Source organism: Durio zibethinus, unplaced genomic scaffold, assembly GCF_047325235.1.
Source record: "Durio zibethinus cultivar Kanyao isolate XHJ-2024 unplaced genomic scaffold, ASM4732523v1 HiC_scaffold_3, whole genome shotgun sequence".
NCBI classification, from domain to species: domain Eukaryota; kingdom Viridiplantae; phylum Streptophyta; class Magnoliopsida; order Malvales; family Malvaceae; genus Durio; species Durio zibethinus.
Genome location: NW_028323044.1, coordinates 4,903,237 through 4,910,736, shown reverse-complemented (window position 1 = coordinate 4,910,736; position 7,500 = coordinate 4,903,237). Strand labels below are relative to the sequence as shown.

General features: G+C 67.2%; 1 long non-coding RNA gene across 1 annotated transcript in view; it reads right to left on the bottom strand.

Annotated features, from left to right (window-relative positions):
• Positions 1-58, bottom strand: part of LOC149504381 (uncharacterized) — a 13,745-nt gene extending 13,687 nt beyond the window's left edge. Inside the window, exon 1 of the long non-coding RNA XR_016338902.1 lies at positions 1-58. This exon is cut by the window's left edge and continues 295 nt beyond it. This is a non-coding gene — a long non-coding RNA (uncharacterized LOC149504381).
• Between the last annotated feature and the right edge of the window lie 7,442 nt (positions 59-7,500).

Genomic DNA, 7,500 nt, shown 5'->3' with positions numbered 1-7,500 from the left:
CTTCTGCTGATGGTGGTCGAGGCAAGAGCCCGCACCAAGGGCCAGCGTGTGCCCATGGTGCTCGAGGCAACCGTCCGCACCAGGGCCCAGCGTGTGCCGATGGTGGTCGAGGCAACCGCCCGCACCAGGGCCCAGCGTGTGCCGATGGTGCTCGAGGCAACCGCCCGCACCAAGGGCCGGCTTGTGCCGATGGTGTTCGAGGCAACCGCCCGCACCAGGGCCCAGCGTGTGCCGATGGTGGTCGAGGCAACCGCCAGCACCAGGGCCCAGCGTGTGCCGATGGTGGTCGAGGCAACCGCCCGCACCAGGGCCCAGCGTGTGCCGATGGTGGTCGAGGCAACCGCCCGCACCAGGGCCCAGCGTGTGCCGATGGTGGTCGAGGCAAGCGCCCTCACCAAGGCCGAGCGTGTGCCGATGGTGGTCGAGGCAACCGCCCGCACCAGGGCCCAGCGTGTGCCGATGGTGGTCGAGGCAAGCGCCCGCACCAAGGCCGAGCGTGTGCCGATGGTGGTCGAGGCAAGCGCCCGCACCAGGGCGCAGCGTGTGCCGATGGTGGTCGAGGCAAGCGCCCTCACCAAGGCCGAGCGTGTGCCGATGGTGGTCGAGGCAACCGGCCGCACCAAGGGCCGGCGTGTGCCGATGGTGTTCGAGGCAACCGCCCGCACCAGGGCCCAGCGTGTGCCGATGGTGGTCGAGCCAGGAGCCCGCACCAAGGGCCGGCTTGTGTCGATGGTGTTCGGGGCAACCGCCCGTACCAGGGCCCAGCGTGTGCCGATGGTGCTGGGGGCAAGCGCCCGCACCAGGGCCTAGCGTGTGCCGATGGTGCTGGGGGCAAGCGCCCGCCCCAGGGCCCAGCGTGTGCCGATGGTTATCGGGGCAACCGGCCGCACCAGGGCCCAGGGTCTCCCGATGGTGCTCGAGGCAACCGCCCGCACCAAGGCTCAGCATGTGCCGATTGTGATCGAGGCAACAACCCACACCAGGGCCCAGCTTGTGCCGATGGCGGTCGAGGCAAGTGCCCGTACCGAAGGGCAGCCTATGCCGATGATGGTCGATGCATGTGCCATCACCATGCGTCATCATGTGCCATTGATGGTCGAGGCCTTGGTCGAAGTTCGATTTTGAGCCACGGTGCCCATGCTTGGCTCCAGCATGTGCTGGTGCCGCATTTTTTTCACTCGGGACAGCATCGCCGGAGCATCGCCGGAGCATCGCCGGAGTACCGCCGGAGAACCTGACCGGCGGCATTGGGGTTCCGGCGATTGGGAGGGGGGCCGGGGGGGTGTGCGCACATGATGTGCGATGGGTGCTGGTACTTGGCCTTGTGTTGGCCCCCTATCCCTCATCAAACCTCTGAGAATTCACACCCCCTTAAAGAGCATTTGAGATTTTACAGGTTTGCTACCAGTAGCCGTTAAAGTGTCTGAAATGGGGACACTTTTTTCAAACGGTCACAAAATCTTCTCTACTTCGAGTTTTTAGCTGAATTTTTTTGTGCATGCCAACAAAAATAGAAGGATCATGCCTACAAAATTTGGGGCCAAAAATCCTTATAAAAAAATTTTAAAAATTCCCGAACCGCAAAAAGTTTTGAAAATCGTGAAAAATAGAAAACGAGTCATCTTCCAACGAAACTTCACGTGAAGGCTTAGGGGACCATTGTATGAATTTACAAGCCATAAAAATGGCATTGGCACGGCAGAAATTTGAAGATGTGCCTAAACCCACCAGGGCCCAGCGTGTGCCGATGGTGCTCGAGGCAACCGCCCGCACCAGGGCCCAGCGTGTGCCGATGGTGCTCGAGGTAAGCGCCCGCACCAGGGCCCAGCGTGTGCCGATGGTGGTCGAGGCAACCGCCCGCACCAGGGCCGATAGTGTGCCGATGGTGCTCGAGGCAACCTGTCGCACCAGGGCCCAGCGTGTGCCGATGGTGATCGAGGTAACCTGCCGCACCAGGGCCCAGCGTGTGCCGATGGTGGTCGAGGCAAGTTCCCGCACCAGCGCCCAGCGTGTGCCGATGGTGCTCGAGGCAACCGACCGCACCAGGGCCCAGCGTGTGTCGATGGTGCTCGAGGCAACCTGCCGCACCAGGGCCCAGCGTCTGCCGATGGTGCTCGAGGCAACCTGCCGCACCAGGGCCCAGCGTGTGCCGATGGTGGTCGAGGCAAGCGCCCGCACCAGGGCCCAGCGTGTGCCGATGGTGGTCGAGGCAAGCGCCCGCACCAGGGCCCAGCGTGTGCCGATGGTGCTCGAGGCAACCTGCCGCACCAGGGCCCAGCGTGTGCCGATGGTGCTCGAGGCAACCGACCGCACCAGGGCCGAGTGTGTGCCGATGGTGGTCGAGGCAAGCGCCCGCACCAGGGCCCAGCGTGTGCCGATGGTGGTCGAGGCAACCTGCCGCACCAGGGCCCAGCGTGTGCCGATGGTGCTCGAGGCAACCGACCGCACCAGGGCCGAGCGTGTGCCGATGGTGCTCGAGGCAAGCGCCCGCACCAGGGCCCAGCGTGTGCCGATGGTGCTCGAGGCAACCTGCCGCACCAGGGCCCAGCGTGTGCCGATGGTGCTCGAGGCAACCTGCCGCACCAGGGCCCAGCGTGTGCCGATGGTGGTCGAGGCAAGCGCCCGCACCAGGGCCCAGCGTGTGCCGATGGTGGTCGAGGCAAGCGCCCGCACCAGGGCCCAGCGTGTGCCGATGGTGGTCGAGGCAACCGCCCGCACCAGGGCCCAGCGTGTGCCGATGGTGGTCGAGGCAACCTGCCGCACCAGGGCCCAGCGTGTGCCGATGGTGGTCGAGGCAAGCGCCCGCACCAGGGCCCAGCGTGTGCCGATGGTGGTCGAGGCAAGCGCCCGCACCAGGGCCCAGCGTGTGCCGATGGTGCTCGAGGCAACCTGCCGCACCAGGGCCCAGCGTGTGCCGATGGTGCTCGAGGCAACCGACCGCACCAGGGCCGAGCGTGTGCCGATGGTGGTCGAGGCAAGCGCCCGCACCAGGGCCCAGCGTGTGCCGATGGTGGTCGAGGCAACCTGCCGCACCAGGGCCCAGCGTGTGCCGATGGTGCTCGAGGCAACCGACCGCACCAGGGCCGAGCGTGTGCCGATGGTGCTCGAGGCAAGCGCCCGCACCAGGGCCCAGCGTGTGCCGATGGTGCTCGAGGCAACCTGCCGCACCAGGGCCCAGCGTGTGCCGATGGTGCTCGAGGCAACCTGCCGCACCAGGGCCCAGCGTGTGCCGATGGTGGTCGAGGCAAGCGCCCGCACCAGGGCCCAGCGTGTGCCGATGGTGGTCGAGGCAAGCGCCCGCACCAGGGCCCAGCGTGTGCCGATGGTGGTCGAGGCAACCGCCCGCACCAGGGCCCAGCGTGTGCCGATGGTGGTCGAGGCAACCTGCCGCACCAGGGCCCAGCGTGTGCCGATGGTGGTCGAGGCAAGCGCCCGCACCAGGGCCCAGCGTGTGCCGATGGTGGTCGAGGCAAGCGCCCGCACCAGGGCCCAGCGTGTGCCGATGGTGGTCGAGGCTGCCGATGGTGGTCGAGGCAACGTGCCGCACCAGGGCCCAGCGTGTGCCGATGGTGCTCGAGGCAACCGACCGCACCAGGGCCGAGCGTGTGCCGATGGTGCTCGAGGCAAGCTGCCGCACCAGGGCCCAGCGTGTGCCGATGGTGGTCGAGGCAACCGCCCGCACCAGGGCCCAGCGTGTGCCGATGGTGATCGAGGCAACCGACCGCACCAGGGCCCAGCGTGTGCCGATGGTGCTCGAGGCAACCTGCCGCACCAGGGCCCAGCGTGTGCCGATGGTCGTCGAGGGAACCTGCCGCACCAGGGCCCAGCGTGTGCCGATGGTGGTCGAGGCAAGCGCCCGCACCAGGGCCCAGCGTGTGCCGATGGTGCTCGAGGCAACCGACCGCACCAGGGCCCAGCGTGTGCCGATGGTGCTCGAGGCAACCTGCCGCACCAGGGCCCAGCGTGTGCCGATGGTGGTCGAGGCAAGCGCCCGCACCAGGGCCCAGCGTGTGCCGATGGTGGTCGAGGCAAGCGCCCGCACCAGGGCCCAGCGTGTGCCGATGGTGCACCAGGGCCCAGCGTGTGCCGATGGTGCTCGAGGCAACCGGCCGCACCAGGGCCCAGCGTGTGCCGATGGTGGTCGAGGCAAGCGGCCGCACCAGGGCCCAGCGTGTGCCGATGGTGGTCGAGGCAAGCGCCCGCACCAGGGCCCAGCGTGTGCCGATGGTGGTCGAGGCAAGCGCCCGCACCAGGGCCCAACGTGTGCCGATGGTGCTGGGGGCAACCGCCCGCACCAGGGCCCAGCGTGTGCCGATGGTGATCGAGGCAACCGCCCGCCCCAGGGCCCAGCGTGTGCCGATGGTGGTCGAGGCAAGCGCCCGCACCAGTGCCCAGCGTGTGCCGATGGTGGTCGAGCCAGGAGCCCGCACCAAGGGCCGGCTTGTGCCGATGGTGTTCGGGGCAACCGCCCGCACCAGGGCCCTGCGTGTGCCGATGGTGCTGGGGGCAACCGCCCGCACCAGGGCCCAGCGTGTGCCGATGGTGCTGGGGGCAAGCGCCCGCACCAGGGCCCAGCGTGTGCCGATGGTGCTGGGGGTAACCGCCCGGACCAGGGCCCAACGTGTGCCGATGGTGGTCGAGGGAACCGCCCGCACCAGGGCCCAGCGTGTGCCGATGGTGCTGGGGGCAAGCGCCCGCCCCAGGGCCCAGCGTGTGCCGATGGTTATCGGGGCAACCGGCCGCACCAGGGCCCAGGGTCTGCCGATGGTGCTCGAGGCAACCGCCCGCACCAAGGCTCAGCATGTGCCGATTGTGATCGAGGCAACAACCCACACCAAGGCCCAGCTTGTGCCGATGGCGGTCGAGGCAAGTGCCCGTACCGAAGGGCAGCCTATGCCGATGATGGTCGATGCATGTGCCATCACCATGCGCCATCATGTGCCATTGATGGTCGAGGCCTTGGCCGAAGTTCGATTTTGAGCCACGGTGCCCATGCTTGGCTCCAGCATGTGCTGGTGCCGCATTTTTTTCACTCGGGACAGCATCGCCGGAGCATCGCCGGAGCATCGCCGGAGTACCGCCGGAGAACCTGACCGGCGGCATTGGGGTTCCGGCGATTGGGAGGGGGGCCGGGGGGGTGTGCGCACATGATGTGCGATGGGTGCTGGTACTTGGCCTTGTGTTGGCCCCCTATCCCTCATCAAACCTCTGAGAATTCACACCCCCTTAAAGAGCATTTGAGATTTTACAGGTTTGCTACCAGTAGCCGTTAAAGTGTCTGAAATGGGGACACTTTTTTCAAACGGTCACAAAATCTTCTCTACTTCGAGTTTTTAGCTGAATTTTTTTGTGCATGCCAACAAAAATAGAAGGATCATGCCTACAAAATTTGGGGCCAAAAATCCTTATAAAAAAATTTTAAAAAATCCCGAACCGCAAAAAGTTTCGAAAATCATGAAAAATAGAAAACGAGTCATCTTCCAACGAAACTTCACGTGAAGGCTTAGGGGACCATTGTATGAATTTACAAGCCATAAAAATGGCATTGGCACGGCAGAAATTTGAAGATGTGCCTAAACCCACCAGGGCCCAGCGTGTGCCGATGGTGCTCGAGGCAACCGCCCGCACCAGGGCCCAGCGTGTGCCGAAGGTGCTCGAGGCAAGCGCCCGCACCAGGGCCCAGCGTGTGCCGACGGTGGTCGAGGCAACCGCCCGCACCAGGGCCGATAGTGTACCGATGGTGCTCGAGGCAACCTGTCGCACCAGGGCCCAGCGTGTGCCGATGGTGATCGAGGCAACCTGCCGCACCAGGGCCCAGCGTGTGCCGATGCTGGTCGAGGCAAGCGCCCGCACCAGCGCCCAGCGTGTGCCGATGGTGCTCGAGGCAACCGACCGCACCAGGGCCCAGCGTGTGCCGATGGTGCTCGAGGCAACCTGCCGCACCAGGGCCCAGCGTGTGCCGATGGCGCTCGAGGCAAGCTCCCGCACCAGGGCCCAGCGTGTGCCGATGGTGCTCGAGGTAACCTGCCGCACCAGGGCCCAGCGTGTGCCGATGGTGCTCGAGGCAACCTGCCGCACCAGGGCCCAGCGTGTGCCGATGGTGCTCGAGGCAAGCGCCCGCACCAGGGACCAGCGTGTGCCGATGGTGGTCGAGGCAACCGCCCGCACCAGGGCCCAGCGTGTGCCGATGGTGGTCGAGGCAACCTGCCGCACCAGGGCCCAGCGTGTGCCGATGGTGCTCGAGGCAACCGACCGCACCAGGGCCGAGCGTGTGCCGATGGTGGTCGAGGCAAGCGCCCGCACCAGGGCCCAGCGTGTGCCGATGGTGGTCGAGGCTGCCGATGATGGTCGAGGCAACCTGCCGCACCAGGGCCCAGCGTGTGCCGATGGTGCTCGAGGCAACCGACCGCACCAGGGCCGAGCGTGTGCCGATGGTGCTCGAGGCAAGCGCCCGCACCAGGGCCCAGCGTGTGCCGATGGTGGTCGAGGCAACCTGCCGCACCAGGGCCCAGCGTGTGCCGATGGTGGTCGAGGCAAGCGCCCGCACCAGGGCCCAGCGTGTGCCGATGGTGGTCGAGGCAAGCGCCCGCACCAGGGCCCAGCGTGTGCCGATGGTGGTCGAGGCAACCTGCCGCACCAGGGCCCAGCGTGTGCCGATGGTGGTCGAGGCAAGCGCCCGCACCAGGGCCCAGCGTGTGCCGATGGTGGTCGAGGCAACCGCCCGCACCAGGGCCCAGCGTGTGCCGATGGTGGTCGAGGCAACCTGCCGCACCAGGGCCCAGCGTGTGCCGATGGTGCTCGAGGCAACCGATCGCACCAGGGCGGAGCGTGTGCCGATGGTGGTCGAGGCAACCGCCCGCACCAGGGCCCAGCGTGTGCCGATGGTGGTCGAGGCAACCTGCCGCACCAGGGCCCAGCGTGTGCCGATGGTGGTCGAGGCAACCGACCGCACCAGGGCCGAGCGTGTGCCGATGGTGCTCGAGGCAAGCTGCCGCACCAGGGCCCAGCGTGTGCCGATGGTGGTCGAGGCAACCGCCCGCACCAGGGCCCAGCGTGTGCCGATGGTGATCGAGGCAACCGACCGCACCAGGGCCCAGCGTGTGCCGATGGTGCTCGAGGCAACCTGCCGCACCAGGGCCCAGCGTGTGCCGATGGTGGTCGAGGCAAGCGCCCGCACCAGGGCCCAGCGTGTGCCGATGGTGGTCGAGGCAACCGACCGCACCAGTGCCCAGCGTGTGCCGATGGTGCTCGAGGCAACCTGCCGCACCAGGGCCCAGCGTGTGCCGATGGTGGTCGAGGCAAGCGCCCGCACCAGGGCCGAGCGTGTGTCGATGGTGCTCGAGGCAACCGACCGCACCAGGGCCGAGCGTGTGCCGATGGTGGTCGAGGCAAGCGCCCGCACCAGGGCCCAGCGTGTGCCGATGGTGATCGAGGCAAGCGCCCGCACCAGGGCCCAGCGTGTGCCGATGGTGGTCGAGGCAAGCGCCCGCACCAGTGCCC